Genomic DNA, 25,519 nt, shown 5'->3' with positions numbered 1-25,519 from the left:
TGTTTGACCTTACCTGGTTATGCGTGAAGCCAGGCAGAAGGATTCTGAGTTCTGACGAGCTTAGAATCATGCTAAGAATGAATGTAACCACCACTCAGATTGAAATTAGCACATCTGCAGCATCCTAGAAGGTTCCCTCATACCTTTTCCCAGTCATTGCCTGAAAAGAGCTCAGTGCCTTTTTGTGTAGAGCCAGATGCTGTGGGAGGCAAGATAAACCAAATAGCTGAGATTTCTTTTTTTTATTTTAATTGAGATATGATTCCCATACCATAGAATTCACCCTTTTAAACTGTACAATTTAGTGGTTTTTAGTATGTTCAGAGTTGTGCCATCATGATGACTATCTACTGTTCCAAAACATTTTCACCACCCCAGAAAGAAACCTCCTGCCCATTAGCAGTCTCCCCATTTCCCTCCAGAGCCCACAGCCCCAGCACCCAGTAATCTGCTTTCTGTCGCTCTGGATTTACATATTCTGGACGTTTCATATAAATGGAATCATATAGTATGTGATCTTTTGTTCCAGCCTCCTTTCACTTAGTATAATGTTTTCAGGGTTCATTCATGTTATAGCATGTATCAGTACTTCATTTCCTTTTTATGACTGAATAGTATTCCATAATATAGGAATATATATAGCACATTTTGTTTATCCATTTATCAGCTGATGAACATTTGAATTGTTTCTACTTTTTGGCTATTATGAATATTGCTGCTATGAACATTCCTGTACAAGTTTTTGTGTGAACATATGTTTTCAGTTCTCTTGTATATATATCTATGAGTGGAATTGTTGGGTCTTATAGTAACTCTGTGTTTAAGTTTTTGAGGAACTGCCAAACTTGTCCACAACAGCTGTACCATTTTGCATTCCTACCAGCAGTGTAACAAGGTTTCAATTTATCCACATTCTTGCCAGTACTTGTTACTGTCTATCTTTTTGTTCATAGCCATCCTAGTGGGAGTGAAGTAGCATCTCATAGTGGTTTTGATTTGCATTTTCCTGATGGCTAATGATGTTGAACATCTTTTCAAGATTTCATAATAGCATTAATGATGGCTTGTTTGATGCAATGTCTGACATCCTCACCATTATTATTATAGTAATTTAATAGCATGTTTGTATTGGTTAGGGTAACATTTGCTGCTGTAACAAATAGTGGCTTCAATATGTCAGTGGCTTAACACAATAGTGTACTTCTCAGTCATGAGTATTCCTAGTTGTCAAGTGGCTCTTCACAGATGATTGAGGAACCCAGGTGTCTTCCTTTGTGGTTCTGCCATCATCTAGGGCCTCATCAGCATCATTTGCATCTAGCTGATAGATGGGGAAAGAGCAGAGAGAAGGTAAACCTGGATCTGAACAGCTTTGGCCTGGGTATAGTAAACATCACTTCCACTTGCATTCCACTGGGGAGAACTAGTCAGTTGCCACACTAGATGCTAGTAGGACTAGGAAACATAGTCAGCTCCTGGCTGGGCAGCCACTTCTCAGTGGATCACAGATCTTGTAGCCATCTCTATCATACCAGAAGAAAACTAACAATTATTTAGTAACTAGTATTCCTTTACCTGCATGTATTTTATCTTATTCTGTCCTGAATACAAAATACCTTGTGTGGGATATTGTCCTCATTTTATAAAAGAGAGAATGAAGGGCTCTTTCTCCGGTACCACATTCCCTCCTAGAACCCAAAGCATTGCTAAACCAAGGTGGATGATGAAAACTGGGAAATGAAGTGAGTCACTTATTTCCAAGCTCCCAGAACCCTTCTTATACACTAGGAAGGCCTTCAAGGCCCATGAACAACCACCCATTTATCTTTCCAGAGTCATTGCTTATTGGGTATACAGCTCACAAACCAGACCCTCTCTTCCTCATCTTTTACACATCTCACTGGTTACCATCACCCATCTCTTCTGTCATTTTATGAGTTATAAATTGGATTCGTCATCTCTTTTATGTCCCCCTGTTGAAGGTGTTATACAATTGGGTTTTCAACAAGAACTGGTTGACTAACTACTGACAAGGTACATATCATAGTGATTTTATATTTATTTAAGTGGGTTTTGCTTGATTCAAAAACCCATTCACTCATTAGATCCTCTCCCAGTAGCCTTGCATTAAGTCATCAGCATCTTTTTTTTTCCTCTTTTTAATTTTTTGTTTCCATTAGTTGGTGGGTTTCAATAATATAAGTGTTTTTAACCTTGTATGTTAGCACTTAGATACTATAGCAGTAAGTGTTTTACAAATTAATAAATAATATATTAGAAGAACAAGAGTAATAGCAAGAAGGCGAGTGCCTATTAATCCTCTAGGAATCAATGGAGCCAAAGGTTGTGCTTTAATGTTTATAGACATAACCTGAATCTATTGTGCCTCCCATTTTTGAGTTAGTTCTTAGAAGATGTATTGGTTGGCCAACAAGTTCGTTCGTGTTTTCCTGTAACATCTTATGGAAGATATGTAGATGATAAAAGAAGAAAGCCTTTCCTTTTGAACTAATGTACTCCAGAGCAGTCCTCAAGAGAGGATCCTATTAGCTTCAAGTATTGTAGCCTGTTTTTTTTTTGTGTGTGTGATACGTGTGCCTCTCACTGTTGTGGCCTCTCCCGTTGCGAAGCACAGGCTCCGGACGCGCAGGCCCAGCGGCCATGGCTCACGGGCCCAGCCGCTCCGCGGCATGTGGGATCCTCCCAGACCGGGGCACGAACCCGTGTCCCCTGCATCGGCAGGCAGACTCTCAACCACTGCGCCACCAGGGAAGCCCTGTAGCCTGTTTTTTAGTGAAGTAAAGTATGCAAGTCATGTTATAAATGAAATTCTATAGGACCATTAGAAATCAATAGCCCTGCCTCTTGATAGCATTCTGCCTAGTCAAGAAATCAGAGGACAAATTTTTGCTGTCCTCTGAAAAAGACCTAGGGAGTGAGATTCTCCAATGTCTTCCTATAAATTCCTGCTCCCGGATTAGGATAGTTTCCTTTTTTGGCCTGCTACAGTCGGAGCTTTCAGGATAAAGGCTCATTTTCTATCACAGATAATCCTGTTTTTGTATTGACTGATTTGGGGTTTTCCCCAGGTTATTGAGATGTAATTGATATATAACATTGTATAACGTTAGACTGTACAACACAATGATTTGGTAGATGTATATATTGCGAAATGGTCACCACAGCAAGTTTACCATCCATCACCTCACCTAGTTATAATTTTATTTCTAATGGTGAACTTTTAAGATCTACTCTCTTAGTAACTTTGAAATATACAAATGTACTGTTAACGATAGTCACCGTGCTGTACATTACATCCCAAGAACATATTTATCTTATAATAGGAAGTTTGTACCTTTTAACCACCTTCTCCCATTTCCCTCACTCCGCCCCCCCCAGCACCTGGCAACCATCAGTCTGTTCTGTTTTTATGAGTTTGTTTGTTTAGATTTCACATATAAGTGAGATCATACAATATTTGTCTTTCTCTCTCTGAGTTACTTCACTTAGCATAATGCCCTCAAGGTTTATATATGTTTTCACAAATGTATCAGCTGATTTTGTTTATTTTTTTAATTATTTTTTTAAATTTATTTATTTTATTTTTATTTTTGACTGTGTTGGGTCTTCGTTGCTGTGCGCGGGCTTTCTCTAGTTGCGGCGAGCGGGGGCTACTCTCGTTGTGGTGTGCAGGCTTCTCTTGTTGCGGAGCACGGGCTCTAGGTGCATGGGCTTCAGTAGTTGTGGCGCGTGGGCTCAGTAGCTGTGGCTCATGGGCTCAAGAGCGCAGGCTCAGTAGTTGTGGCGCACGGGCTTAGTTGCTCCGTGGCATGTGGGATTTTCCTGGACCAGGGCTCGAACCCGTGTCCCCTGCATTGGCAGGCGGATTCTTAACCAGTGCGCCACCAGGGAAGCCCCTATCAGCTGATTTTATAAAATTACTTTTTGTTCTCTTTTTTCACATAATCTTCCTGTACCTTTTAACCTTATTTCACTTTTTTTAGAAAATAAATTATTTATTTTTGTCTGTGTTGGGTCTTTGTTGCTGTGCGCAGGCTTTCTGTGGTTGCGGCGAGCGAGGGCTCTTCTTCATTGCAGTGCACGGACTTATTGCGGTGGCTTCTCTTGTTGCGGAACCCGGGCTCTAGGCATGCGGGCTTCCGTAGTTGTGGCTCGCGGGCTCTAGAGCGCAGGCTCGGTAGTTGTGGCGCACGGGCTTAGCTGCGCTACAGCATGTGGGATCTTCCCGGACCAGGGCTTGAACCCGTGTCCCCTACATTGGCAGGTGGATTCTTAACCACTTTGCCACCTGGGAACTCCCTTATTTCACTTTTTAATCGTTGATTCCTTTTCTCTACTGTCTTCTAAATTGCTGAACCCTAAATCTGTGTCAGTACAGTAAAATACTAACATCAGTTTTTCTTTTTTTATTATAAATGTACACCATGCCCATGGAAAGTTATTTTCAACAGTCCAAAAAGATGTAAGTGAAAAGTAAATTTTTACCCTCCCATCTTCTGTTTCATTCCTCAGAAGTAACTACTTTTGACTTTTTTTAGTTTTTATAACTTCTCAATTATAAATAATATTTTTATATCTATTTATCAACTTCACTAACTCCTTGGTATAAAAATAAATGAGGAATTTAGCTCACTTAACCACTCCTCATTTTTTGTTAGTTATGTTTTTCTTTTTAGTTCTACTATTACTTACCTTTTAAAATTAAACAATGTACTTAAACCTCTATTTTTTTTTCTTTTTTTAAAATTAATTTATTTATTTTTGGCTGTGTTGGGTCTTCGTTTCTGTGCGAGGGCTTTCTCTAGTTGTGGCAAACGGGGGCCACTCTTCATCGCGGTGCGTGGGCCTTTCACTGTTGCGGCCTCTCTTGTTGCAGAGCCCAGGCTCCCAGGAGCACAGGCTCAGTAGTTGTGGCTCATGGGCCCAGTTGCTCCGCGGCATGTGGGATCTTCCCAGACCAGGGCTCGAACCCGTGTCCCCTGCATTGGCAGGCAGACTCTCAACCACTGCGCCACCAGGGAAGCCCCTTAAACCTCTATTTTTTGATCCATCAGTTGTGGATAGTGTATTTTGACTCCCTACTATGTTAGTAAAGAAATTACTACCCCTACATTTCCCTCTGTCTCTCCCCATCTGTTAGCTGTCCCACCTCATTGACATTGTGAAGATTTATGATATTATTTTCTGTTTTTTTTATTTATTTAAATCTTCCATGTGTTGGCTATAAACTGATCCTGAAAAGGGAAAACCACTAAGAACTCATTATAATATTATGATTATATAAACATTGCTCCCTACAGATCTAGTAATTCATTGGCTCTGTAGTGAGGGAAATGCTGTTCAACGTCACTGAACTTGTGCCCCTCTTGGAAGAATTGTACTGTGTTCAGATCACAGATTTGATTTTCTTACAAGTACTCAGAAGTACTCCACAAATGATAAATAGCTAGCTTCATATTAGCCAGCTTTTTGTTTTCCTGGAGTTCCTAATTGCCTCTTTTTCCTGTTACAGAAGTTCTGAAGCATACTTTTGTTTGCTGGTTAATTTTTTTCCCCTTTTTTTAATTGATGTATAGTTGATGTACAATATTACATAAGTTACAGGTGTACAATATAGTGATTCACAATTTTTAAAGGTTATACTCTATTTGTAGTTATAAAATATTGTCTATATTCCCTGTGTTGTACAGTATATTCTTGCAGCTTATCTTATACGTAAGAGTTTGTACCTCTTAGTTCCCTACCCCATATGGTCCCTCCTCCCCTCCCCACTGGTAATAACTAGTTTGTTTTCTGTATCTTTTTTTATTATTATTTAAAATTTTTTTTAATTTTTTGGCTGCATTGGGTCTTTGTTGCTACACACGGGCTTTCTCTAGTTGTGGTGAGTGGGGGCTATTCTGTTGCAGTGCGTGGGCTTCTCACTGAGGTGGCTTCTCTTGTTGCAGAGCACGGGCTCTAGGTGCGCAGGCTTCAGTAGTTGCAGCACACAGCCCTAGAGTGTGCAGGCTTCAGTAGTTGTGGCGTGTGGGCTCAGTAGTTGTGGCACATGGGCTTAGTTGCTCCACAGCATGTGGGATCTTCCCAGACCAGGGATCAAACCCGTGCCCCCTGTACTGGCAGGAGGATTCTTAACCACTGCGCCACCAGGGAAGTCCCTCTTCTCTGTATCTTTGAGTCTGTTTTTTTTCTTTCACTAGTTTGTTGTATTTTTTAGATTCCACATATAAGTGATATCTTACGGTATTTGTCTTTCTCTGTCTGACTTATTTCACTTAGCATAATATCCTCCAAGTCCATCCATGTTGTTGTAAATGGCAAGATTTCATCTTTTTTTATGACTGAGTAGTACTCCATTGTGTGTGTGTGTGTGTGTGTGTGTGTATCACAGCTTCTTTATCCATTCTTCTGTTGATGGACACTTAGGTTGCTTCCATATCTTGGCAATTATAAATAATGCTGCTATGAACATTGGGGTGCATGTATCATTTTGAATTAGTGGCTTTGTTTTTTTCGGATACATACCCAGGAGTGGAATTGCTGTGTCATATGGTAGTTCTATCTTTAGTTTTTTGAGAAACCTCCATACTGTTTTCCACAGTGGCTGCAGCAGTTTACATCCCATCATTGGTTAATTTTTGAACAGACTGCTTCCTAGGCCTACTCTACAGCTGTGATCTTTTTGTAGAATGTGGGTAAAGGGGTAATAAAACCCTTTTTCCTTTCCAGGAGATATTGTCCTTTGGCCCAGTTACCTTTCTAGATCTCTTCCCCTGAAAATCTGATCGAAGTGGAATATTAGCTGGGTTATTAGGCAACATTGCTTATGATAAAAATCACCCCTGATTGGTCAATTGCATCTGGCTGGGAGGACTTTTAATATCTGGTTGGAAGTCATAGCTTTGGGTTTCCTGAGTGTGATGACTTGTGACTAGACATGTCCCTCATGAAAGTTCTGGGATCTGTGTTTATGGAACTATTATAAGAGATATGATTTTCAATTTGAAATATAAGGCTTCTAGGCCAGAGCGGCCCACACCTGCCCAGAGTAAGTCTTATACACTCACCTGAGCTGTGTCACTTGCATGCCAGCAGGAATGACTCCTGTACATTTGTATGGACTGCTACAAGGACTCCCCCTGAGGAGGAATGCCTGCTGCTACCCTGGTGGCACACTGTCTTTTCTCTTCTCTCTCCTGGGTGAATTTGAAGCCAAATATGTCTTGATTGGGTCTTAGTTAAGAAGATCCCTTATGAGCATTGCACAGAGTAAAGCTATAAGTAATTTCTTCAGAAAGGGTATGTGGAAGGCAAATTTTCAGAATACTTGCATACCTGAATCATAGTTTAACTGGGTATAGAGTTCAGTTCCTTCAGAATTTTGAAAGCTTGGATTTATTGCCATCTATCATCTAATGTTGCTGATGAGAAATCTGATATGATCAGATTCTTATTCTTTGTAGCCATTTGTTTTTCCCTATAGAAGCCTTTAGGATCTTCTCTTCATCCTTGGAGGTCTTAAATTTCACACTGGTATGGCTGGATGTGGGTTGTTTTTCTTCCATCCTGCTCAGTTTGCTATTATATGGAAATCTGCCCAATTCCCCTCAGATTTATGAATAATGTTTCATCCACCTACCATTTTCTAGAAATTCAACAAAATCTTGATTTGCTAATAGCCTTCTTTTGAGTTTGCAATACTATTATGAAGGTGTCTCCTTTGTACTTCTTTGATGTCACCTCACTGGTTTCCAGGAAGGGAGCAAGGTAAATGTGCCTATAGTGTTGGCCATCTTGAACTTACAGTCCCAGAAGCTCTACTGCATGGGCTATTGATACTCCCCAGTGACCCCACGTCCTTTCCCTTTCCTTCCTTGTGCCTGGCTGCATTTCTCCTGTGTTATGCAGCTGTCTTGTTTCCTGCCAGCATGTGCTCCTTACATATTGACCTCCTACATGTTCATTTTTTAACTGTTTCTTCACTTTGTCTTGGTTCCACTGACTAATAATTCTGTCTGCCAAAGTGTTAGTGATGTAGGCCATCATCTTTCCAAGACTGTGCCCCCTTGGCAAACATTTTGGCAAATATAAAAAATTAGATATAAAAAATTGGGTAATACTGAAGATTTTCTTTTTCCACTTGAGATTTCTGTGGTCCTATTCTGGAACTACCTAGTGTCTCTAGATTTTAGGCTGATTTTCTCACAGACTGTCCATCTGCCTGCCAGATATACTAACCAGATTTCCTTTTGAGTAAGTTTTCTTCCCTAGCCTAAGTGGTCATTAAAATGACGTTGTAAAGAGTTTTTAGGGAATTCCCTGGCAGTCCAGTGGTTAGGACTCCGAGCTCTCACTGCCAAGGGCCTGGGTTCGATCCCTGGTTAGGGAACTAAAATCCCATAAGCCATGTGGCATGGCCAAGAAAAACCAAAAAAACAAAAGAAACAGAGTTTTTAATAACTTAAGAAAATACTTATACAAGATTTTTTTAAACAGGATACAAAATTATAGAATTATAATCACAAGTAGGAAAAAAAAAAACAATGGAAGAAGAAAGCCAGAAGAAAATATGCCAAAATGTTAATAATGGTTGACTTTGTATATTGGGATTAGGGAAATTATTTCTAGTTTCCTACATTTTGGACCAATTTACATGTACTTCTTTTAAAATCAAAAGGAAAACTTTATTTGAAAAAGATTTTTTTTTCTAAATGCTGCCATAAATGTCTTGTAGAGATTTGTCCTTGACATTATTTGAGTAGCATATGCTGGCAGAGTGGCATGGTTTATTTACTGTCAGCAATAAATTAAAGAAATTAAATAAGTGCTGTACATAGCAATATCCTAGTAGCTTTTCAGAACCTTGAAGCCACTTACCCTAAGCACAAGTGCTTCCCTGAAAAGGACACCTGAGCCACACTTTCCTTATGCTTCTCCCCTTGGGCCTCTCAGAGCCCAGTTCTCCAAGAGTACTTCTTCCTTTCGTCTTTCCCCAGGACTTCAGAAGTCCATTTCCACTTGGGTTTCCCCACTCAGAGGGGCCTGGCCTACTTGAGACCATGGAACACTACCTTGGATCAGGCAATTTCTATAGCATCCTAACTTTAGAAAGTTTCTCCCCTGGGCCTTCCCTGAGAAGTACTTTGACAGTCTCTATGTCACCTGGAAAGGCCTCTGTAAGGACAGCTCGTCTGCTCCCTGTACTTCAGCCTGACAGTATTCCTATCTGAGAAGCAGTGTGTCCCCTTTGCTGAATGTTCTGTCATTTAGTCCTGGGGAGGGGCAGCATTCTGTTCTGGGGTCTGTTTCTGTTTATTCACTAGGAATCTTAGAATGAGAAGTCATGTTTCTTTCTCTAAGTGCTGCAGTGGTTGAGGACAACAGGATAAATGAAAGGTGGAGAGCCACAGCCTCAGTAAACTCTGCCAAAGTGTAGCAAGATTGAAAAATGGGACATTTAAACCTAGACTGTTTATTTACCTTGCTGCATCTTCTTTGACACTGTTAGTGATAAAGTTGAAAAAGCTTCCTTTCCACCAGCTTTGTTTCTTAGGCTGGCACCTAACAAAATGAAAATCTTGGGTTGGTTCCAGGAGTTCACTGCTAATCATGTGACCTGGGGTTGTGTGTAGAGGGATTGGGGTCACTAATGTGATGCAATAGAAAGAAAGTGGGATTTAATGGAGAAAATAACTTCACCTTTGAGACCGCTGATGAGAAGAAGTTCCTGTTTAAGTGTCAAGTTTTAGTTTCCAGGATGGGATTGCAGATCTTGGCTTTTGCATAGGTCCTGTATTGAAATATTACCATTTTTTGTGAGTCTACTGTGGTAATGGGTGGGCTGCCCTCCTCAGATCCCCTTCCCTGAGCCGTTGGAGGGGTGTGCTTGCTGTTCCTTCTTGAAGCGTGAGCCAGTTAATGGGCTCTGGTTATGTAATTGTCACTTTTAAAATGTTCGATGGAGATTTTATTTTTCTCTTTTCATACTTAATTCCATTTCTCTACACAGCATTTGACAGCAATGAAAAAAGCTAGTCATGTTCTTTCCTGTGTGTTTTTTTTTAAAGGGCAAACATTGGTGTTAATTTTGTCAAGAGTTTTAGAACTTGAATGATAGAGAAACATGTATCTGTAAGAGGAATGGCAAAAAAAAGGGAAAAAAAAACAGAATTCAGATAAAACACAGAGGATAAGTCTGGTACTAGGCAGACCCCTGTGTTAATGATGAGGTATCAGAGCCTGCCTTGTGGAAGGCATCTATCTGTTAGACCAGACTTGGAAACACTTGTTAATCATACTTTTGTTTATGGGGTTATGAAGTAGCCGGAGTAGATGAATATTTTGGAATAAAAAACATCAAAAGGGAGTCAGTCACTTATCCTTGCATGTCTAGAGAAGGGATTTACCTTTTGTATTGCAGAAACTTTTTAAGGAAAAGTTTACCCCTGTGTTGGAAGCCACATGGAAAGTAGATTTTGATGCTAAGTGTGTGAACTGAGTTGTAAGTTTAGAGCTATCGGCAGGTTCTGTGGACCACCAGTGGAGAGGCTTCTCCCCACCCAGAACATTTGACAGGTGACGGCTCTGGAAGGAAATGAAGTCCCCTTGGATAGCCAATGATCAGGAGAGAAAAGCTGAGAGCTCTTTTCCCTCTTCCTTGCTTAACCCAGGAGCCATGTTATTCTGTGAGGATAATAATTTTTCCATGCCTATTATTTAAAAAAACAATGAGGCATGCCTCAATAAAACTTTCTCAGTGAGCTGTGTGAGTACACTTAAAATGTACATAGTCAGAAAGATTTTTCTTTTTTATGGAAATAGCTTTCATATTAATATTATAGTCCAGATGACAAAGGTAAGTCAAGACCACCTAGTCCAACTACCTTCATCTGTCTCCTCCCTCCTCTGCTCTGCTAACTGACCCCTCGACATTCTCTCTGTACCCTCCCTCAAGTTTACCTCACTTACTGTAGCCAGAGTGGCATTTTTCAAGCACAACTCTTGTACTATATCTGCTTAGAACCCTAAACTGGCTTCCCATTGCTTTCTGGATAAAGACCGTGATTCTTCACGTGGCCTAGAGGGCCTATACAACCTGCCCGCCTCCTGCCTCTCCAGACTTACTCTGCATCACCCTCCCTGTGCTCCCCATGTTCACATCAGCCTAGCTTCCTCTCACATCCCACCACATGTCATACTCTGTCCTCCCACAGAGCTTTTGCACGTGCCATGGCCTCTCTCTGGAGCCCACACCCCTGCCCTTTGTCTGGTTAACCCTTATTATCCTTTTGTTCTCAGCTCAAGTCCACTTTCTCAGGAAGTCTGCCCTGACCACCTGTGGCGACCATTGTTTGTTATTCCCTCTCAGAGAACCGAGCTTCTTTCCTTTGCAGCTGATACTACAGTTTGCACTGACACTTTGCTTAGCAAGGTTATTAAATTACTGTTGTTTTTCCCCTATAGAATGGAAGCACCATCAGAGCAGGGGTTTAGTCTGTTTCACTCACTCTTACCCATGGTTGCCTAGCAAGGACCTAGCACTTGTATTGTTTGAATGAATGAATGGATGAGTGCTACCACTCTGTCTCCAATCATCCATGCGTGTTGGTTTCTTCTGTCCCCCTTCTGTCTGGAGCTCTGGTCACCACAGGGCTCAGTCAGGACCTCTGTCCATCCCAGCTCAGATGCTGTCACACAGAACAAGGAAGAGTTTGTGGGAGAAGATAAAAGTCGCTTGTTGCCCTGATAATGTAGTCCTTGTAGACTAGAAATGTGTCTTCCCAGCATCCTGTTATTAATCGATTATTGATCTGTCATCCTTGATTCATTTATAGTCTTATTCCACAGCTTCAATTATTGCCAGAGTTTAGTTTTCTCTGGTCTCCACCATCTATCCTTGCCCCTCAAGTTAATGACTTGGATCCCCCAGTAACAGTTTATCACTTGAGATTGGTTACTGGCTGGAAGTCCATTACTTTTATTTGTAAACACTCACAGAGAGAGTAGAGTTTTTCTTTATGGAGGAGCTGAGTGCTTTAAAAACTGTTTGCCAGCTGTGTCCCTTTTACTTTGGAAATTGATTTGATTTAAAATCCCAAATTTGAAAGGTTAATATGTTTCAGTTGTTTCTCTGGATTTTCAGAGTAAAAGGTTAAAAAGGAAAAAAAAGGGCTTCCCTGGTGGCGCAGTGGTTGAGAGCCTGCCTGCCGATGCAGGAGACATGGGTTCGTGCCCCGGTCCGGGAAGATCCCACATGCCGCGGAGCGGCTGGGCCCGTGAGCCATGGCCGCTGAGCCTGCGCATCCGGAGCCTGTGCTCCGCAACGGGAGAGGCCACAACAGTGAGAGGCCCGCGTACCACAAAAAAAAAAAAAAAAAAAAAAAAAAAAAAAAAGGAAAAAAAAAATTGGCCTTAATCTCTGAGGAGGAGCTCTAAACCGCTTGGTAAGGCACTCTGTGTGCTTCTCCCAGCAGGGTTAGAGTTTGTTCCACAGAACAGATCTCACTCTGGGATCCTGGAGCTCTGGATCCCTCCCGTGGTTTTAGGATGGTTTTCAGAGAGTCCAGAGAGGTGCTTGGGAGGCACCCACCCCCCCTTACCATGACCAACCCTTGATTAACCCCTTCACTGAGGCATTGCCAATAATACAATGCAGTCTGCCCCCCTCCCCTGGGCCTCTAGTCAGAGTCACAAAACCCTGAGTAGGCAAGCAAACTGGGCACCTAAAGACACCAGAGTAACAGTTGTCATAGAAATCCACTTACTAAAATGAATGGTCAGCATGTGATCTGCAAAAAAGGAAAGCAGAGCCTATTTGTTGGTCAGTGAACAAACGCAGCAGGAAGGAAAGTCAGTGTAGTTTTGACCATATCTTCTTAGAATGACCTGCCTCAGTTTGTCCTGGGTTGGAATGAGAAGTGCTGTCTTGGTAATCATGCCATGATTAACGCTGACTCAGCTGAATCCCAGAGTGCTAAGAGGCTGGTGTTTTCTTCCTAGGTTAAAGAATAGAAAGGGGGGGAAAGTGTTCCTGTGAATTCAGGTGTCCAGCACGCACATAGAATTAATTTTTAGAGCTAAAAGGGCACTCTTCCTTTACTATCTGATTTATTTTCTTGGCTTCAGGGGTCTTTTCCATTCATATTTTCTATTAAATGTTGGCCCCTTCTAGAATGGCTTCTCAAACTCAGTTTGTCTAAACCTTGGCTCATCATCATTTTTCCCCATAAAGCAGCCCCTCTCTTGATGTCCCTGCTCATGTTGGTGGTAGTACAACTTCTCCAGGCCATCTCTTACCCCTTTGATTCTTTCTTCTTTGCCTTCCACAGCCAGTCAAGTACCATGTCTTTTGTTTTACACCATGTCTTCCTTTATTTCTATTCCCTATGTTGCCTCCATCTTAATTCAGACCTTCATACCTCTCTCCTAGAATATTATAGTGGCCTCGAGTGGACTTCCCTCGATCTATACTCTGCATCCGTTGCTGTTCCGGTGTCTGGAACACTGTTGCTGGGTTCGTCTGGCTGTGATTTCTTATTCCCCTGTACAGGCACCTCCAGTGCCTGAGAAAAGCCTCAGATCCTTGCCTGGGTCATCTTCTATTTCTGTATGACCAGCTTTCCCCAAACTTCTTGTTTTCAAATATTCTGTCCCGCTGTTAAACCTCATGCCCAGATTTCAAATATATAATTACCATATCTCTCTGACTCTTGCCAAACTTTCTAACTTTTGTCTCTTTAATTCTGTCTTTACAGGTATCCTACTTAACTTTCAGTCTGGTCCAACTACTATTGCCAAATAAGTCAGTGTTTTAGATCAGCTAATTACCTTTATTTCTGCTGGCTGATCTTCATGTCTCTACCCATCCTCTGTTCCCTTCAAGACCCAGCTAGAAATGCTCTGTGAGTTCTTCCTTGATCTTTCTCCTCCCGAATGCAAGTAACTGCTCCACTAGCTGAATGCCCACTGTAACTTGTTTACATCTAAGTTGATAACATTCACTTTTTCTTAGATCTGTTTCAGAGAAGGGAGGAAATAAGGGGCTAGGCTGGGAGGACGTTTGCTTTTTAAAAATCTAGCCATTTTTCAAGGTGCAATGGCATCCCCCCCACCCCCCGCGGAAGTATAGGGCCAGATTTTCTCAGAGTAGCCTCTACAGTAGTTCATAGGTCTGTAATCAAGTCCATAGCCCGACCAACTTTGAGGCATATTTGTTGAGTGACCCTAGTAGGAAGAGGCTACCTTGTAAAGGAAAATACTGAGGAACCAGGAAGACATTTCTCCTCTGAAGGAACTTACAGACTCTATACAACTTCCGAATGTTTGGGAGCCATCGCAACACACACACACACACACACACACACACCCCACCCCACCCCCACACACAGAATGTAAAATATAAAACAGGATCCTATAATCATAAAATATTGTGACTCAAAGTACCTTGGAAATCATAGTCCAAGCCTCTCAGTTTACACATGAGCCTCTCAGTTTACACATAGTCCAAGCCTCTCAGTTGACACAAGCCTCTCAGTTTACACTTGACTTTCCCAAGTCCTCATCTAATGAAAGGGTCCAGATCTCCTGATTCTGAGTCCCCTTTTCCCAGAATTTTGCGTGGCCTATAAGACCATGGTAAAAAACAGACATATAAGGGCTGTAAGAATATAGACATGGTCAGAAAGTGGCATGGGGTTAGGGAAATTTTTCTGGAAAAAAAGCATTTGAGCCCACCCACCTAGTAGACTGGCCTACATGGTAGCTGAGAAAACTGGTAATTTCCCAACCAAAGGGACCTATGAACTTCAGATTTAAGAATCAGATAGACATACAAGTCAGAAATAGACTCATCTTCAAGAAGGTATGATGAGAACTATAGATTACAAAGAAATCCACTTGCATTTTCGTATAATTTCCTACCTTGCTATCACTACTACTTCCTCCACACAGTATTAATTTGACCAGCTTACTAATGTTTAATCTAATCTAATGTTTGTAATGAGCACTTGTATCATAATTCATACTTTAAAACTTGATTTTAAAAGTATAGTCTCTAAACCAGATTACCTAGGTCTTCATTATCCAGGTTTAGAGTTATTAGCCTCTGTTTTTCTTCCCTTTTTCTTCCTATTGCCTACTTTTAAAAAAGTCATTACATTGTTCATTAAGCTATTTATTAGACTGTTTCCTTCTACCAAAAGAGACTTGCATGTGTGTTTTTCCTCTGTTTTAAGCCAAGATCTATGAAGCATATTTTCCCCGCAGTTGACATTTTCTTTTCATGATCCCTTGACATGGAATGTAAGTGAATTTCACCATGGTGGTTGTAAATTATGTACTGAGTTGTCAGTAATAAACATTTCTTACAAAGTTTTAAAGTGTAGTTTTAGAGTGGTGATCATCTGGAATTGCACACATTTACCAGGTGTTTTGGAAGGAGTTAGTGAGTGCTTTCTGCTCACACACTTTTCACCTCTGTATCCAAATTTATGCAACAGTTCAGAGCCCATGTAAAAACACCTAAACTGAGCAAAAGAATGTTTGTGCTCTTAGTGACGTGGCTGCACAGTCTTGACCAGGAAGGAGTGGTGAGTAGTCACCTTGTTCGTCCTTCTACCTCCAGGCAGAGTTGCAATTAAACTCGTCCCAGAATGTTCATGGTTTTCCTCTGGTGAAAAACTCTGGATAATATCCCTTACTTCCTCATCTCCAGTTCATGCTGCGGGGCGGCGGGGGGGGCGATGCTCAGGCAAAGGAGGGCAGCAGACATGGTACTGCTGGTGTCAGATGCAAGTAACTTGTTTGTATTGTTCTTGTTACCTTCCTAATTCTTCAGGGAGTTACCAAATTCTCTGTAGGATTTGGCAATGGATATATAGGCATAATAGAAATTCACACTGCTGGAGCTTTGAAATGTATAGTCTTTTCTCTAGGGTGTTTTGGGGGTGGGGGAAGGAGGAGCTCATGGAAGCTTGGCTATTTGTTTCACATTTCTGAAACTCTTCAATTCATTTTTCCTAATTAAAATAAAAATCCAAACCTATACTCATCTAATGTTGAGATCCCAGGTTTAAACTAACAAGAGGATATGATTCCAAAGTTCATGTTCTCACAATACCAGTGAGCCCCTGTATCACAGCCTCTGCCTGTTTGTAGGTGCTTCAGGTAGATTAATTGAAGACCTCAAATGCTCAGATATGTGGCTGTATTGCGCTGCGAGGACAGAGAGCCACAGTAACGTCTCGTAATCAAGTTTTTAGTAAGACATGGCATGTGCTGCGACCTACAATTACAAATTCATTCAATTTGGGATTTCTAGTCTGGTTTTCAAATTTATACCTTCACATTGCATTAATATCATATTCTTACATTAATATTAATTACCTTTATAAATTTCTGAGGAGATGAGAAGGGAGGACAGGGCACAGTCTTCTAAGCCATTCATATTTGTGGATGGAACAACGGATTTTCTTGGGCACAATTTCCTTAAGTTGCTTCCTTAAGTAAGATTATCATTCAACTCATATTGAATCATTGCCCTGCTAAAACCCCCAATTCGTGGGACACAGGCCCATGTTAACTCAAAACCATGTATTGATCCATCCATAACTTAGCAGACATATTTTTGCCACTGCTCTAGGTCAGGCCCTGTGCTGCGTGCTTCCCTCCTCTCATGGGCTTGTCAGCTAAGCTTTCCCAGTCAGCTCGGGACCAGTAGTAACTGAGGGGCCTTGATCCAAATGTAAATAGAGGCATTTGTGGATTCTGACATACTTAGCTAGTCCAAATCTTCTCTGAGTGAATCAGTAGGGGTGACATTTATGGGAGCAAGCAGCATGCTAAATCTGGAAACACATACTACATAGATGGGAGTTAGCTTGGCCTTGGTGGATAAATAAAGATCACTCGTTCTCCCTTCATCCTGCTAGAGGGAAGTTCAAGTGTGCCTTTGAGCAGAGAAGATCTTCCTGGAGATGGCAGAATTGCAGCCTGCACACTCAGCCCTTCCACTTCTTTGTTACCTTTGTACTGGAAACAATAACCTCAGTCATTGGGAGGCTGAGCAAATTGAGCATGTTTTGTTGCATGCCTGTGCCAGTGCTCTGGCTGCCCTCTCTGATGATAAGTGTGATGTTCAGTTTGTAATGAGCACTTGCAGCTTCTGTAAACTGTGTAATACCATATAATAAGCAGTAATTTTCCACTTATCCTTGATAACAGGAGTTTTCTGCTTGGCTTTTAGTGATAGCCAAAATGTGAGTGGTTTTTTTCCCCCCTCACCATATGATGGATTTCCAGAGGCATCTTTTTTCACGAGCTAGATTGACAAGTTGTTTTCCAAGTGTGTCCAAAATGTGTAATAGCTAATCTTGCCTTTAAAAAGTCAAAGTCAAATAAAATGATTCTGAAGTAGCCATGTATAATAAAATGACTATATACATTCTTAAGCTTGTTTTAGCTGTCTCCTGGCTGTGCTCTTCCTCAAGGGATTAGTAGCTTGAAGCTTAGCCCAGTAGCTTGGATGATAAAACTGCCATGTCTCAAGTTATTGTTTTAAGTTTCCTGAAAGACATTATATCTTAAGTATAAGGTAAACTCGCCCAAGATAACTTTGGTGCCCTTTCTGCTGTTATGCTGTGTATTCTTCTCCCCCGAGTCACACACTGTCCAGATTGGTTGGAGTTCTTGCTCTGATTTCTTTTTTTAATCATTGGGAAATACTTTCAGAAAAGAAATGGACACAGCTTTACATTGTAAACCTTCTTACCTCCATTTAAAGTCATCCCTTGACTTTCCCTTGATGCTCAGAACACCGTAAAATTCAGTGTTTTTCTGTAATAAGTTAAGACTGCTTTTTCATCAGACTGTCTTCTCCCTTTCTGAGATACAGCTGGCATTATCTATTCATTCATTTATTTCTGTAGGCCTCTTGGTAACCACTTACCCCTATCAGATGGCTTGAGCAAGACCAGCAGCTGTTGATTTTGTGATATCAGGAAAGTCTTATGAATCATGTTGATGGGAGCCTTGGTACTTCCATGATCACTGGGCACTACATTTTATCTGTCACAGAGCTGGCTTTCCTGCAGATTTCTTGCCTGGGACTTCGGTGTGTCTGACTTGCTAAAACTAGGATATCAGTGAACAGTGGCAACTAAGATGCAGAATTTGCTTGAGCTGACCTCACTTAAAAGATGATTGTGCCTTTTTGGCACAAAAAGTTGGATTTGGGGCTTCCCTGGTGGTGCAGTGGTTGAGAGTCCGCCTGCCAATGCAGGGGACACGGGTTCGTGCCCCGGTCCGGGAAGATCCCACATGCCACGGAGCGGCTAGGCCCGTGAGCTGTGGCTGCTGAGCCTGTGCGTCCAGAGCCTGTGCTCTGCAACGGGAGAAGCCACAACAGTGAGAGGCTCGCGTACCGCAAAAAAAAAAAAAAAAAAAAAGTTGGATTTGTTCATCCGAATGACTGATCCTCTCTGTGTGCAGAGCTCTGTATGGGGTTATAAAGAAAAGAGAGGATAGACCACTTGCCTGTAGTCTAGCTCAGAAACAACATACACATCAAAAAAGACTCTCCTATCAGCTGACTCTTTCCAAGTGTCACCTAAAAAGCAAACTGAGGTTGAATAATTCCTTGTTTCCCATGTCTGCTTAAAAATTCATTCAAATCACAGAAGAATTAGTGTGCAGTTTATGAAGAAAGTTTATTAGAACTGAAAAGCAAGCAAGTCACACTTTTACAGACTTAGGATGGTGATCGGCGAGTTGTGGCAGACGTGTGCTTGGGCAGGGACCTGGCTTCTTACAGACACCAGCATTTCCAGCAGCGCTCAGAAAAAGTGCTTCCCTCCCATTTGGTACATCTATACTCTCGTCGCCCTTTGCTTCTCAGATCTGAATCCAGATACACCATCTCAATGGCTCTGGAGTCTGGGGAGCTATTGTTTTGTGTTCTTCCTCCCTCAGGGCCTTCCACTGAAAGGCTCCCCTGCATGTGGAAATGAATCGACTCTGCACATAAATGCTCTGACTCAGGTGGAAGCAGTCTTTTAATCAAACACCAATAGAACAAACCATTCTCTACTGAAATCTCTGGAGTTGTGGTATCACTGATGCCCACATTTTCCAGTTGTTTCCTGGGATTTGATATCTAGCCCAGCAGGTTGTCTTTGGGGTTTACTTAGATCAGTGTAATTAAATTAGAATTTACAGTCTTGTGATCCTTCTACTTAGGAATTTTACACGGAGACCCACCCCGATGCAGACTGAACATTGTGTGTTGGCAGTCAGTCATGATCAGAATGAGGGTCTTTACTTTAAAGCAGGAGTGGTTTACCCTACATTTGATTTGAATGTTATTGTTTAGCTTCTGTTAGGATGTTGGCTATTTGGCTTTCAGGTTTGGGCATAGCTTCCCAAGTTGTTTGAAATGATGTCACAGACCAGTGTTCTCCTTTAGAAATGTATACATCACATGATTTGTTCATTTTAGTACAGTGAAAAGTAAAGTAACGGGGGGAAAGCTATGGAAAACTCAGGATTGTGTTTTCAAAGAGAGAACCTAAAATTTGTACCACTGTTTCCAATTCCTGGTCTCTATGCTGTTTGGAAAGGGAGCTGAGGAGGAAAAGCACATAATGGAGAGCGAATGGGGAAAAGGGTGTAGGGAAGCAATGTGAAAGCCGTTGTCATAGTTATTATTTCTTAAATGAGGCACGCCTTTCCTTTAAGAACGTCTAACTTATGTCTTCCTGAGAAATGAGAATTCTGGCTTATAAAGAGATCCAGAGTCTCGGGCTCCACTCAGCACCCTTATACCCAGTGCTGAGGCCTGCCTTCCCTTTTCCCTCAGGGCAGGGATCTTTCAGTGTCATTTTGCCCAAGGAGTCTGTGGGCAGCACTGCATGTCAGTATCATTGGTTTCCTTGTGTGGTTTGTTTTATGCATTTGAAACCATTCTGAGAAGGGGTTCATAAGCTTCGCCAGACTGCCAGAGAGATCTGAGGCACAAAAAAAAGGGAAGGTCTAAGTGTCAAATGAATACTCACATATGAAAACCTTTGGATAAAGCAGGCATTTTGAAAAAATAGGAAGCACTGGTTTACAAACATCTTTGTTATCGTGTTTTTTTCCTTACCTGATTTCTACTTGATCTCCCATGACCTTGTCCATCTGGGGCACACCATAGGTCTAGGGCCATTTGCTGCTAAGATGAGCACATCAAGCTCATCTTTGTCACTGACCTCTTCATCTTAAACCTTGAAGTGTAGTGACCTCAGTTGTTACACTTCAGCCAGTGTGCCTGGGAACCAAACGAAGTTCTTTGCAGTGGAACCTGAGCCCTCCTCCCCAGGCTCAGATTTCAGAAGCAGTTCTCTCTTTGGAGCTGCATTTGCATTTGCACAGAAATCCTGAAGGTTTGTTCTAAGAGATCAGGGGTGGGGGTGGGGAAATGAGGCCACCCCTGGCTTCACTTCAGCCCTCGCTCTGATCCTCCAGGCCTGCCTGCCTTCTTTCAGGACTCCTTCTGTACTGACAGGAGAATACAGTATCTACTGCTGGAAGCTTGTGCAGACCTTTATCATTCAACCCATTTTATGAAGTGCAGTTGACCCTTGAACAACACGGGGGTTGATCCACAAATAACTTATAGTCAGCCCTCTGTACCCACAGTTCCTACACATCCGGGTATTCAACGAACCCCAGACCGTGTCATGCTATGGTATTTACTATTGAAAAATATCCACGTATAAGCGGACCCTTGCAGTTCACACCCACATTGTTCAAAGGTCAACTGTTCCTACTATGAGGTTGGTGCTATGCCAGACAAAAGTCCACCTGACCACAAAGTTCAAGAGCCCGTAGGAGTGGGCTGATGCTTGCAGTGTGGCTGCCCCAGGTGACTGCCCCACCCCCAAGGAAAGTTGACCCTGGTGGAGGAAATAACACAGGCATGGATGTGAAAGCCTGTGTTGGAATTGTTTGTTGTAAATGTAAAATGGTTTCAAGCTCAGCCTTTATATTAGTGATTATGTTCTTGAAATATTTACCAGTATCTTGCCATCAGAAAGAAAAGTGTGTAGTGTGGCAACATTAACTGCACATGAGTGAAGTAAAACAGGCAAAATTTAAATCCCTGGACTAGAAACCAGGAAGCCTGGCTCTCAGCCTCGGTTCTGTCACTGATTGGCTGAGCATCCTTCAGCAAGCCCTTCACTCTCCCTCTACCTCTGTCTCTACAGCTGTAAAACACCACTCCTAAAATGAGGCTCAGTGCTGGACTCCCAGGGCTGTTTTTATTAAAATAGTACAGTTTATTGTTATATTATCAATAGAAACGTGAAACAGTTATGTAAAACATAAAATCCATCATACTTTTCTAAAGTTCCTTCTAATATTTATGTACCGTTGTTCTAAAGTTCTACTGGATAGTGTATTGTTTGGACAGATATAGAGATACCAACATATATGTGTGCTATACATATAAAACATATGTGTGTGAGCTTTTAACTCTTACATATGAGGTAGAATCAACCCCTGTAGCTGCTTCTCTGCATCTCCTTAGGTCTGGACTCCAGGATTTACTGTCATATACCTGTGCCTAGATGGCCATAATGACCTCCATCTCTAGAGAAAAGCTTACAATCTCACATAGTCTTATTGGAAAGTGGAAAAATGATAATAACAACAAACTGAAATGTATTAAATACTTTTGAGCTTCCTGGAGATGGAGACTGTAACATGTATAGTTAAATTATATTTGAAAGAAATATAGTCATGTGGAACAACAAATAAAGGTGCTGAATGAAGCACAGGTCAGATGAGTTGGTGTTGAAAGAAGGATCAGGAAGTTCACCTTTTACTCCAGAAATCACTGAGAACATATCTGCCTGGAAGCCTTTTCCTAATGAACCGTTAACATCCATTAAATGTTGGGTGTGCATTAAAAATGTCCTAATATTTGTATTTTTAGCATTGATACAGTGGTATCAGTTAAAATAATCAGCCCTTGCCTGTAATCTAAAAGTCTTATCCTTACTCTTATGTTTTTAGAAGGCAGATGTTTTAAAACTGATTTGAAAATCAGATTTGCCCTTCAGTGATTTCATTTGGAAGAAACATAGAAGTAAACATTATAAAGAAGGCTTTTCAGTACATTATGCATGCAAATGTGGCAGCCAAATTCAGATTCACAGCGAAGGTGGATGACTGCTCTGGTTGAGAAAGGTTGAGTTGTCTAAATGAATACAAAGGTCATCGACACTCGGATTGTGCTTTTTTTGTCACTTAGTAGCAAGGCTGTTGCTTTATGTTTAACTCTACCTGCCAAAGGTAAGATTTGAAAGGCTGGGGCAGGCAAAGTGAGGCCTGTTGAAACAGTCTGTAGTGTGCTCTTATCCAGCCCTTGCTCTCTGCCTAGCGCTGTGCTGGATGCAACAGGTTCGGGTTAAGGGGGGTTTGGGGTCTTCCCAGAATACCCCACTGCTGATGTGGAGAATCTGGAGGCTGTGGGCATAGAAATTCAATATGTGCTGCAAAGACAATTTCTGATACATTTATAGGTTTGTCTGACCCCTCAAGAGTCAGGGGCTATGTCTTTGAATCACCAAAACAGCAGAGAGCGTGGCATGTTGTAGGAGCTTAGAAATGATCCATATACAAATGAATGAATGAACTTTTGGATGAATGAGTGGTTATATTTTGGGGGCAATTTATTATTTTTTAATGGAATTGTAACAGATTGTTCAGACTTACAGTGAATTAGATAAAGGTTATCACTATGGTAGAACGGAAAAAGAGATTTAAACTAATCCAAACCAAATTCTTGCTCTCTGTCCTGAAGATCAAAAACTTGAGCCCTCCTGCAGGTCTGGAGAGAAGAGGTCTCGCATCTAAGGAAGTGTGACCACCCTGCCTAAAATTTGAATTAAAAACCCAGTTGGCCCAGCTCCTCAGTGGGTGGATTCAGGAAGAGGCTGGTTTCCCAGGGTGAGCAGAGCATCCCCTGGGAAGGGCTAGCTAGAATGGGCGGGGCTCAGCCTGAGCGTTAGGAGGAAGCCTGACCTCTTTATGTGATTCTAATCCATGCTCCAGAGGGACTCATTTAAAAAGGTCTCATTAGCCACCATCACCCTGATACCAAAACCAGATAAAGATACTACAAAAAAAGAAAATTACAGACCAATATCACTGATGAATATGGTGATATGCAAAAATCCTCAACAAAATACTAGCAAACAGAATCCAACAACACATTAAAAGTATCAAACACCATGATCAAGTGGGATTTATCCCAGGGATGCAAGGATTCTTCAATATACACAAATCAATCAATGTGATACACCATATTAGCAAATTGAAGAAGAAAAACCGTATGATCATCTCAATAGATGAAGAAAAAGCTTTTGACAAAATTCAACACCCATTTATGATAAAAACTCTCCAGAAAGTGGGCACAGAGGGAACCTACCTCAACATAATAAAGGCCATATACGACAAACCCACAGCAAACATCGTTCTCAATGGTGAAAAACTGAAAGCATTTCTTCTAAGATCAGGAACAAGACAAGCATGTCCACTCTCACCATTATTATTCAATATAGTTTTGGAAGTCCTAGCCACAGCAATCAGAGAAGAAAAAGAAATAAAAGGAATACAGGGCTTCCCTGGTGGCACAGTGATTGAGAGTCCGCCTGCCGATGCAGGGGACACGGGTTCGTGCCGCCGTCCGGGAAGATCCCACATGCCGCGGAGCGGCTAGGCCCATGAGCCATGGCCGCTGAGCCTGCGCATCCGGAGCCTGTGCTCCGCAACGGGAGAGGCCACAACAGTGAGAGGCCCGCGGACCGCAAAAAAAAAAAAAAAACTAAAAATAGAATTACCATATGACCCAGCAATCCCACTACTGGGCATATACCCAGAGAAAACCATAACTCAAAAAGACACATGCGCCCCAATGTTCGTTGCAGCACTATTTACAATAGTCAGGTCATGGAAGCAACCTAAATGCCCATCGACAGACGAATGGATAAAGAAGAAGTGGTACATATATACAATGGAGGATTACTCAGCCATAAAAATGAACAGAATTGGGTCATTTGTAGAGACGTGGATGGATCTAGAGACTGTTGAAGGAAGTCAGAAAGAGAAAAACAAATATCATATGTTAATGCATATATGTGGAACCTAGAAAAATGGTACAGGTAAACCAGTTTTCAGGGCAGAAATAGAAACACAGATGTAGAGAACAAACGTATGGACACCAAGGGGGAAAAGCGGCGGGGGTGTGGTGGTGTGATGAACTGGGAGATTGGGATTGACATGTATACACTAATATGTATAAAATGGATAACTAATAAGAACCTGCTGTATAAAAAAATAAATAAAATTCAAAAATTCAAAAAGAATTAATTAAAAATAAAAAGGCCTCATTAAATGAACTGTAGCTCGAAAGTCCAATGACAGGACCCTTCTGCGAAGAACTTTATGCTACACTACATCTTTATTGTATCTTTTATCTCGTTTCTGTTGAATCTTTATTTATCTCTGGTTTCTTGGGGAATATGATGAAAACGTTTGGAGGCTGTTCTTCTCTAGTTTCCACCCTCCTTTCCTGCTAGGAGGATTCAGATTGGGCGAGAGGCCTGTTCTATTCATGGTCCCTTGCTGCTTGATCCTTCTAGCATTCTTAGGCCAGGCAGGCAAGACTGCAGTTGCCTTTTGTTTTGAACTGCTGCTCATGGCTCCCAGAATTTTCTGAATATATCTAGCTGAAGCTATTTATGTATCTCTGATCACTGGAAATTATAAAAGGACCTTTTTTCAACAAATAATGTGAGCACGCACTGCACTGAGGCACAGAGTCAGTGCTACATTCCTACTCATTGTCCTGTTTTCAGGCTCAGGTTGAGAATTCACTGAACTCTTTCCTGTGTCCTGGAAAGTTGGATTTCTTACATCATAGGCCTCCCCAGGAAGCTCTTGGGAGGCAAGACTCTCAGCAGCCTCTTAAACAAATAAGAAAGTCAGATATCACAGAAACAGTAAGAGAGGTTAGGTTCTGTGGCTTAAGAACTTAGTCAGTTGGTGGATAAAAAAGATGTACATGTACATAATGGAATATTATTCAGTCATGAGAAAGGAGGATATTCTGCCAGTTGTGACAAAGTGGATGGATGTTGAACACATTATGCTAAGTGAGATAAGTCAGACAGAAAAAGGCAAGTACTGTGTGATTCACTCAGAAGACATGGAATCTAAAAAAGTCAAACCTGTACAAAACAAACAAACAAAAAAAAAACAGATAGTAAAATGGTGGTTACCAGGGGATGGGGATGGGGGTGGGAGATAAGATTAATGGTGTTTAAGGGTATAAACTTGTAATGAGTAGTAAATAAGCCATAGAGATCCAATGCACTGTATAATGAATATAGACAATGATATTATACTATAGTTATGTAATATAAATATTGCCATAAAGGCAATCATATTATAATAT

At 41.4% G+C, this 25,519-nt stretch overlaps 1 protein-coding gene across 3 annotated transcripts in view; it reads left to right on the top strand.

Moving 5' to 3' along the window:
* The window catches only part of BTBD9 (BTB domain containing 9), a 409,031-nt gene that overhangs the window by 331,513 nt on the left and 51,999 nt on the right, over nucleotides 1–25,519 (top strand). The gene's annotated exons all lie outside the window — the stretch shown is intronic.

The sequence above is a fragment of the Mesoplodon bidens genome, assembly GCF_964165515.1.
Source record: "Mesoplodon bidens genome assembly, chromosome: 10".
NCBI classification, from domain to species: Eukaryota; Metazoa; Chordata; class Mammalia; order Artiodactyla; family Ziphiidae; genus Mesoplodon; species Mesoplodon bidens.
This window is presented reverse-complemented; position numbering and strand designations above follow the sequence as displayed.